The following is a 10,243-nucleotide window of genomic DNA, read 5'->3' as shown; positions in this document are numbered from 1 at the left end:
TTACCTCTTTTTTAATTGATTCGTTAGTCACTCTGTGGTAAAATCTATCCATTTTTAATTAATGTTTGAAAATGGTGCGGAATGCATCGAAACACGTGTCACAGTAGATTTTGAGACATAGTGGTATTTACTAAGTAAAACATTATTTTTTGACATCTCATCAAAGATGAAGAAGAATATGGAAGTCTGGGCATTTACAGGGCTGACGACCGTCATAGGCTGGTTTAAGTGATCACTTTACATACGTGTAACATTCACCAATTCTATCCATTATTGACAACCACACTATTCAAATTCTTGGAGGTTCTAGTTATATGAACCAATTTAGAAACCTTGTTCTTGAATCACTAGAACTTCACTAGAGACAACTCGGCTGTCCAAACTTAAAACACAGTAAGGGACATTTTTTTGTAGTACGTTTTTTTTGCATTTTTGGACTAAGTAGAATCTACTTAGTCCGAAATGCAAAAAAAAACCTACTACAAAAAATGTCCCTTACTGTGTTTTGAGTTTGGACAGCCGAACTATTGGTGAGATGAAAAGAAGCTTTTTACTAAGCAGAAACTCTTCTATTAGTATGTGAGGTCCAAATCCTGGGTTATAATCACACACATGATAAACGCCAGAAAAAACCATTTCATTTTTATTATTTAAGCTTATTATTTGACCAGATAATTCATTATTTTACAACATTTTGAGTGTGTACAAGTATTTGGACACATTCAAAATGATGTAAGTAAAACATTAATTAAAAATGACTTACTCTTCTTCAGATTCTTAAATGCAATCAATGCATCGCATTTGACACATGAAACGTGTTTAATAAACGAGGATAAACGACTTTATTGGTTTATGAGAAAAAAAAACGAATAAAAAATAAAAAAAATAACTTATTATAAAAAATAACAAGATAGCTTTGAATCGCCCTTGAAAGCGGTCGTTTTGTAGATAGATCACTATTCGTTGTGCGTCGATATCTGGTTTCAATTGCCTCTTGCCTACTTCTTACTTCAAGAGCAGAGTACAGTTAGGTCCAAACCAGTCCATCTTATTTCTGTATTCACTCTTCACTGCTTATTGAACAGGGTTGTTCAATCTCACTAATTTATATATATTAATTTATAACGTGGTAATATTTTTCTTTGTAAATTGGGTGTAAATAATATGTAAAGTGGGTGTATAATAATAAAATAAACAATGTGTTGCTTTGTAATTAAAGTTTATACTGAAAGTTTATTCTTAATTTATCTTTACAATATTTTTCTATCTATCTATCTGATTCTGACAGTTCAGAATATTATATTTTTTCTATCTGATGTCTTTTGTTTTATTCAGCGCGACGCATGCGACATCTGGTGGTAGGTCTGTTTTATGTAGGTACTATATGTAAGTACTTAATAAAATGTATAGGTGATACCTAGGTATTTATTGAAAATTGATATATCGTAGTCATACAGGAGAAGTGCATTTTGTACAAAAACGTTATTATTGACTATTTGATATCTTACTAGCTTAATTTTGGCCTGAAAAAATCCCAAAGGATTTTAAACTTGTAAGTAAAATATATTGCCTTGTTAAAAATGACTAACTGCATTGATGTTTACTTTCTTGCCAAGCAAAAGTGACTTAAATGGCCCTCCTGAACATTTTGTATATTTTTCATCATGTATATTTTTTATATTTATTTTATCCAAACAGAATTTTAAATATTTGGGAATAAAATGCTTCAATAACCATTATACGGATATTAAAAAAATATTGAAGACAATAAAATTCCAAAAAATTAATTAATTGATCTTTATACACACAAAATAGAAACTACAAAAAAGTATTACTGTAGAACAGGGCTACTTGAACATTGATGTGTTACTTGAGCCCAGTACAAAAAAATAAATAAATCTGTATTTGGTCCACAATAATGAACTTATCGACATGATTCACTGTTTCCCTGACAGGTGACACTCATTGTCACGATACTTCGATCGATACCACGATCTAATTTTTTTTTGTACTGGGCCCAAGTAACACATCAAAGTTCAAGTAGCCCCGTTCTACGGTATATCCCTCGTAGGCATAAACAATAAATATTAAGTGTAAGTCCCTCTCCAAGCACAAGAGCTCAGTCTCTTTATTGGAGGGGTACAGACTAACTAATTATATAATTGTCAAAAGTAGAAATGTCTACAAAATGAATTAAATTATTTTATTTTAATTATATAATAATCATAATAAAACCCTTATACGCACTTCAATGGTGCACAGGGCACTGCGTCATATAAAATCAGTGTTATCTTGATCGTTTACACATGAAGGATAGGTGATCCGCCCTCCGCTTCATGTACCAGTCCAGGGTAATATTACAGTGAAAAAATCACTTATATTTTTTGCGAGTGTTTTTGCCTAGAACTTTCACTCATGAATTACATGAAATTATAGTAACTTTAAACACAAAGAGTAAATCCACTCACGAATAGGCATAGACTATGAAACTTAAAAAGTTAAAGCCTGAGTAGGGTCATGATAAGCGGTGTTGCATAAGCCGTAGCTAGATTTCAGAGTCATTTGGATGTTAGGTAATTCAAAAAAATAATAATTCACTTACATTTATTTGACCCCCCCCCCTGGGAATCAAACCTGGGACCTCCAGAATGGTAGCTGACCATTACACTACACAGGCGGACAAAACTTTATAAAATAAATAAATAACTAATAGAAGCTAAAATAAGTAAGTATATAAAATAAATAAAAATATATTATTTGGTTATCTGGTAGTGCAAATGTTGACAATATGTATCCAAGCTCTATTCCACCCTCACCAAGAAACATCCCTGACAATCTTGTCCGTCATTACTTTCCTAACTTCGTTACGTACAGCAGTGTTTCTCAAACTTTACCATTCCCTTCCAGAATCGATTCCAAGGTGCATCTGAAAATCGATTTTGGTTGCATGTTGCGTATTACTAAACCCCATATTATTTTTGACATCTCAACATAGAACATGAAGAATAATATAGAAGTCTGGGCATTTTACGGGGCTTACGACCGCCATAGGCTGGTTTGATTGATCACTTCAATAATTCTACAGCAATAATTCTATCTACCCTTGATTGAAAACCACACTACTCAAATTCTTGAAACTTCTAGATAAACTGATCAAACTCAAAACACAGTGTGCGAAACTTCACTAGAGATATCAATGGTGGTATGAGTAAGCTTTTGTTAAGCAGAAGCTCTTTCATTTGTATGTGAGGTAAATTTATATTATTTTTTGACGTCTCATCAAAGATGAAGAATAATAGGAAAGTCTGGGCATTTACGGGGCTGATGACCGTCATAGGCTGGTTAAAGCAATCACTTTACACACGAGTAGCATTCACCAATTTCGAAACGTTGTTCTTGAATCACTAGAACTTCACTAGAGACATCTATTGGTTAGATGAAAAGAAGTCATTTATTGAGCAGAAACTCTTTTATTAGGTATATTTATTGATATATAATTATATTTATTGATTTCGGACGTTTGCAGACCTATTGCTTGATATATGTAGAAAATTAACAATTTAAAAACGTGTTGTCAATTCTGAACCACCCGTCGAACCTTTATATCGCAAATGCAAAGTCATTTGCATTCAGTTATCGATTGTATTTAGTAAGAAACGCATCGATTTGCATTGTGGCATTTCAAATTTAAAATTGCTCACATTAACTTAAAAAAAAAAAATCTTTTGAAATTTAAAATGAAGTTTTACATCAAAAGTTGTGCACTGCATATTATAGTTTTCATAATTTATGCGAATTGCGACGTCATCGGTGACAGTGTATTGAAAATTATGAGACCGGAAGGAAATCGAAATGTGCCATTGGGTAAAAGACACGCTGCAAGCTTCAGAAATGATTTAGACTCTATCGCCGATTATTTGATCAGGAAAAATATCCGATTATTTTTGAGACCTAAACGCACGGTGAACGTGATCAAAAACGACAAATTCATCGGAAAATTGGGTAGATTTGGTGAAAATGACAATATTGCATCAAGAATGTTGGATTTTAATAAAAACGGAGGTATTGCATTAAGAACTTTCGACACTGCAATAGAAAATGAGGGTTTTAATCCTAGAACGTTCGACGGCAAAAAGCTAGATGAGGGATTTGAATCTAGAACGTTCGGTGGCAAAAAGCAAAATGTTGAATTTGAATCTAGAACGTTCGATGGAAAAAAGCAAGATGAAGGGTTTGAATCTAGAACGTTCGATGGTATAAGGCAAGATGAGAAATTCGAATTTAGAACGTTCGACGACAAAAACCAAGATGGAGAGTTTGAACCTAGAACGTTTGATGGTATAAAGCAAGATGAGGGATTTGAATCTAGAACGTTCGATGGAAAAGAGCAAGATGAGGAAATTGAATCTAGAACGTTAGAGGAATTGAAAGTATCTAGACCAAGAACTCTTGAAGATTTCCAAGGAGTAAAGAAAAAACACATTCAAAGTCAGCCAAGAAACGTAAGGACCAGTATTTCAAGATTTCCTCCAATTTTGGAGTATATCGTACAAAGAATCCAAGGGTACAATTCCGTGTACGTCGACAAAGACACCAGCTTGTGGATATACCAAACAACAAGGAAGCCCGACAATTTGGACTATGACGAGGTATCACCAGATTCTGTAAACACAACTAATACTACTTTACAGATTGTAAACACAACAGATGTGCCCATGATATCCAATGACACACACATTAATAAGATTCCAGAAACCAAAAAAAATGAGACTGTCAATTTTGCATTAGTTGTCGACACAAATTCTAGCAATAATGGAATCAACAATACAGAAAAGCTTGAAGTATTCATTTTAAATGGGAATTCCACAGATAAACCGGTCAACGAATTCGTCTTAAATGTTACCATAGATAAAAATCTCGAAGATAAAAAAGATGGCGTTCAAGAAATTAAAAATTCAACGATCAACGTGGAGAGCGAAGATAAGTGGGTGATTGATGTAAATGCGACGAAATTTGATACGAGTGAAAATAAGTTAGACCCTTATATACAAAATATCATCTTTTCAAACGTTACTCAAAATCCTGACAAAGAAATCAAATTACTAATAAGCGAATCCAAGAAAAGTTAATCACAGAAAAAAACGTAAAGTACAGTAAAATCTCGCTATAACGGACCTCTACTTAGTGACGTCGGATATGACGGACGAAAAATCCGATAAAACGTAAAAAATACAAATGCTGTTTATTTTACACGCTTAAATTCTCTTCTGTCCGCCTCCGTAGTGTAATGGTCAGCACGCTCGGCTACCGTTCTGGAGGTCCCGGGTTCGATTCCCAGGGGGGGTAAAATAAATAAAATAGATTTTTTCACTGTAATACTTATTCAATATTACCCTGGACAAGCGGAGGGCTGATCACCCTTCCTTCATGTGTTAACGATCAAGATAACACTGCGTTTATATGACAAAGTGCTCTATGCACCATTGGGGTGCGGATCAGGGTTTACTACTAAATTCTAGTGGATTTTCCTTAATTATAGGAGTCATTTTTCATATAATATTTTGACATCTCATCAAAGATGAAGAGAATATGGAAGTCTACCATATTCTTCTTCACCTTTGATGAGATGTCAAAACATAATATGAAACATAACTCCTTTAATTGGAGATAATCCAGATTTGTGAACTAGTATTTGGACACACTCAAAATGTTGTAAAGGATTTTTTGTGTAATATTGGAAATGTAACCTTTTGGTGAGGACTTCCACAGTTAGTTTCGTTGGTCCAGAAGAAAATATCTAATTCTTTCAAGCTAAAACAAAAGCGTTTAAAAAATTTATGATTCGTTCAGTAGGCACCGAAATATTTTTTTAGAAATAAAGGGTTTTCATAAACCCCAAATATCATTTTTTTTCTCTCATTTTTATCAAAACTCTCAATGATCCGGACCATTCCCTAATCCGAACGATTCTCTGTATGATTTATGGTACGTTCGGATTAGGAAGTTGGCACTGAAACATTAATTTTTATTTGACTTTTGAATTGTATTATGTGAAATTGCCTTTAAATAATCGTTTTAAATTATAAAAAAAATCTTTCAAAATCAGTTGTATTAGCGTGATATTCCTTCAAACAGTTTTTAGTTAAATATCTGTACGTTTGCTTTTAATAAATTTTATATTGTCCGCCTCCGTAGTGTAATGGTCAGCATACTCGCCTACCGTTCTGGAGGTCCCGGGTTCGATTCCCAGGGGGGTTTGATAAATATAAGTGATTTTTTCACTCTGATATTTATTCAATATTACACTGGACTGGTACCTGATGTGGAGGGCTGATCACCTTTCCTTCATGTGTAATCGATTGAGATAACACTGCGTTTATATGAAGTAGTGCCCTATGCACCATTGGGGTGCGGTAAGGGATTTATTATTTTATTATTAAATTTTATATAATAAATATTTATTCCTTTTAAATTAATTCGTTTTAAATTATTTTTTCCCCTTATCTTCCCTTGGTCTTCCTCTGTTTCTATTACCAACCACATTCACCTCATAATTTTGTTTATATCTTTCCTCACTCATTCGATTCGCAACACGCCTTTTTTAATTTTATCAATAATGCTTATCTCAGCCTTTCGATCATCTATCATACAACGTTTAGCCGCACATTCATCTGTAAGAACGCATTTTGACTAAAATTGTAATGAAAAAAAATGATTATGAAATCAAATACGACATGTCCAATGACGCGATGTATTTCAGATTTGCCCACCTCCATTGTACATTTTCAGTTATAGCAAATAAAAACCTATCAGCGGAAGCTAAACTGGCAGTGCACAACGGAGTCCTGGTTCCAACTCTAATGTATGGAAGTGAAACATGGAGTTGGCAAAAGAAGGATGAAAGTAGACTGAATGCAGTCGAAATGCGATCTCTCAGAAGAATGTGCGACAAAACGATGTATGATAGATGTACGAATAGTGAAATAAGGAAGGAATGCAAAGCTGAGATAAGCATTATCGATAAAATTAAGAAAGGTGTGTTGAGATGGTTTGGACATGTAGAACGAATGAGTGAGGAAAGAACGGTAAAACAAATTTATGAGACGAATGTTAGCGGGAAAAGAAGCAGAGGAAGACCGAGAAAAACATGGCACGATCAGGTATGCCAAATACTTGAAAGTGGTCAGGTTAGGAGTCGTAACAATCGGCGGGTATGTATAAGGAGATGCATGAACGCGGAAGAGGCGAAGAATGTTTGCAAGGCAGAGTAATGTGGCGCTCTATTCTCTCTGCCTACCCCTGCGGTGAAGCGGCGTGATGGTTAGTTAGTTAGTTTTTCATTATACATTTTTAATAACGCTTTTATATTTGGTTTCTATTTTTATATTATTTTATAATAATGGAAGATTATATTTCTTAATTGGATAATAATCAAAGTTCTTTTATATTATTTATTGATTCGACATAAGCTTTGTGGAATGACATATTATTTTTTAAAAATTAAATACTTGAATAAACCACTTTAATGAGTTTTATTTATATATACGACTAGTTTCGAAAACTTACAGATGTTTTCATCTTCTGGTAAAAATTAAAAGTAACGAACAAAAAATATTTTTAGGGGTATATATAGGTTAATAAATATAGGGAAGGGAGGGGGGTTAAGGAACAAGATTTTTTCTAAAAAGGAAACATAGATAATAATGGTGACATATTTTAAAACAGTATATTAATTATTTTTTGACATCTCATCAAAGATGAAGAAGAATATGGAAGTCTGGGCATTTACGGGGCTGACGACCGTCAAAGACTGGTTTAAGTGATCACTTAAATGATCATAAATTTTCTAATTAAAATTTTTAAATTTTCAGCCCCGTAAATGCCCAGACTTCCATAATCTTCTTCATCTTTGATGAGATGTCAAAAAATAATATGAAAATAACTCCTGTACTTGGAGATAATCCAGATTTTGTGAACAAGTATTTGGACACATTCAAAACGTTTTACCTGAATTAAATTTTTATGTTTTTCTAAATTTTCTAAATTATTCATGACTTGACCTTTATTTGTAACAGAGTGTGATAATTTAAGTGTGTGAGAGTCAAATGAGTTGTTAGTTTCCATGATATGATATGCAAATTTCAAAAAATAATATTTTTTGACCAAAAGAGGTATTTGTTGGCTTAAGTTTGTTGTCCGCCTCCGTAGTGTAATGGTCAGCACGCTCGGCTACCGTTCTGGAGGTCCCGGGTTCGATTCCCAAGGGGGGTATAATAAATATAAGTGATTTTTTCACTGTAATATTTATTCAATATTACTCTGGACTGGTACCTGAAGCGGAGGGCTGATCACTTTTCCTTCATGCGTAAACGATCTAGATAACACTGCGTTTACATGACGCAGTGCCCTGTGCACCATTGGGTGCGGAAAAGGGTTTTATTTTATTATTATTAAGTTTGTTGTATTATTTTTTGACATCTCATCAAAGATGAAGAAGAATATGTAAGTCAGGGCATTTACGAGACTGACGACCGTCATAGGCTGGTTTAAGAGAGCACTGTACACACGTGTAACATTCACCAATTCTACCCATTATTGACAACCGCACTATTCAAATTCTTGGAAGTTCTATATTTATGTTTTGAATATTGAAATGTATTAAACATTGAATTTTTAGTCATAAATTAAACCCTGAAGATGGCAACAGGTTGTTGCCGAAACTAGTTGGTTAATAAAAATGTGAGTGGATCAAAATACAAAGTACTTATTTTTATTTCTCGAAATAATCTATATTTATGAACCAATTTAGAAACCTTGTTCTTGAATCACTAGATCTTCACTACAGACATCTATTGGTGAGATGTAAAGAAGCTTTTTACTAAGCAGAATCTCAAAAAATAATATCTCCTGTAATTGGAGATAATCCAGATTTTGTGAACAAGTATTTGGACACACTCAAAATGTTGTACATTTGTTGTATTTTTGTGTTATGGATCTTGAATTGATACTTGATAATTATCCAGAATATCGCATCTCTGGGATAACCCGGCGAGCATCGGGTGGGACGCGCTTGTACCCGCTGCTACCCGCTTGTACCCGCTCTGGATGTGGGAAGGAGGGAAGACTTTATCCCGCTGGAAGCTGCCGCCCACCTCCCGCGGGAACACCGGCGGAAACTACGAGATGCCTTTTCGCAAAATTATATGCAAAAAAAAACACTCGTTTTAAACCGCCCACACTAGATTATCCCTCCTGTGTCCAACACAGATTCAAATAAAACATATTTAATTAGCTAGAGGAAACAAAAATCCACTAAATGATCTATAAACCTTGTACATAATAAGCAAGGTAAATAATAAATGCTATCCCCATTTTAAAACAAAAAATCGCTTCGAAATTCACAATAAAGGAAAAATTCTATGCAAAAACGCTCGGTTTTAATCCAAACGGGTGGAAAATTATATGCAAAAACACTGGGTATGAATCCAAATGAGTGGAAAATTCTATGCAAGAACGCTCGGTTTGAATCCAAATGAGTGAAAAATTATATGAAAACTTGTTCGGTTTGAATCCAAATGAGTGGAAAATTCTATGCAAAAACGCACGGTTTGAATCCAAATGAGTGAAAAATTATATGCAAACTTGTTCGGTTTGAATCCAAATGAGTGGAAAATTCTATGCATGAACGCTCGGTTTGAATCCAAATGAGTGAAAAATTATATGCAAACTTGTTCGGTTTGAATCCAAATGAGTGGAAAATTCTATGCAAGAACGCTCGGTTTGAATCCAAATGAGTGAAAAATTATATGCAAACTTGTTCGGTTTGAATCCAAATGAGTGGAAAATTCTATGCAAGAACGCTCGGTTTGAATCCAAATGAGTGAAAAATTATATGCAAACTTGTTCGGTTTGAATCCAAATGAGTGGAAAATTCTATGCAAAAACGCTCGGTTTTAATCCAAACGGGTGGAAAATTATATGCAAAAACACTGGGTATGAATCCAAATGAGTGGAAAATTCTATGCAAGAACGCTCGGTTTGAATCCAAATGAGTGAAAAATTATATGAAAACTTGTTCGGTTTGAATCCAAATGAGTGGAAAATTCTATGCAAAAACGCACGGTTTGAATCCAAATGAGTGAAAAATTATATGCAAACTTGTTCGGTTTGAATCCAAATGAGTGGAAAATTCTATGCATGAACGCTCGTTTTGAATCCAAATGAGTGAAAAATTATATGAAAA

This window comes from Brachycentrus maculatus, unplaced genomic scaffold (assembly GCF_059751285.1).
Source record: "Brachycentrus maculatus isolate JH-2025_06_01 unplaced genomic scaffold, ASM5975128v1 h1tg000108l, whole genome shotgun sequence".
NCBI classification, from domain to species: domain Eukaryota; kingdom Metazoa; phylum Arthropoda; class Insecta; order Trichoptera; family Brachycentridae; genus Brachycentrus; species Brachycentrus maculatus.
This window is presented reverse-complemented; position numbering follows the sequence as displayed.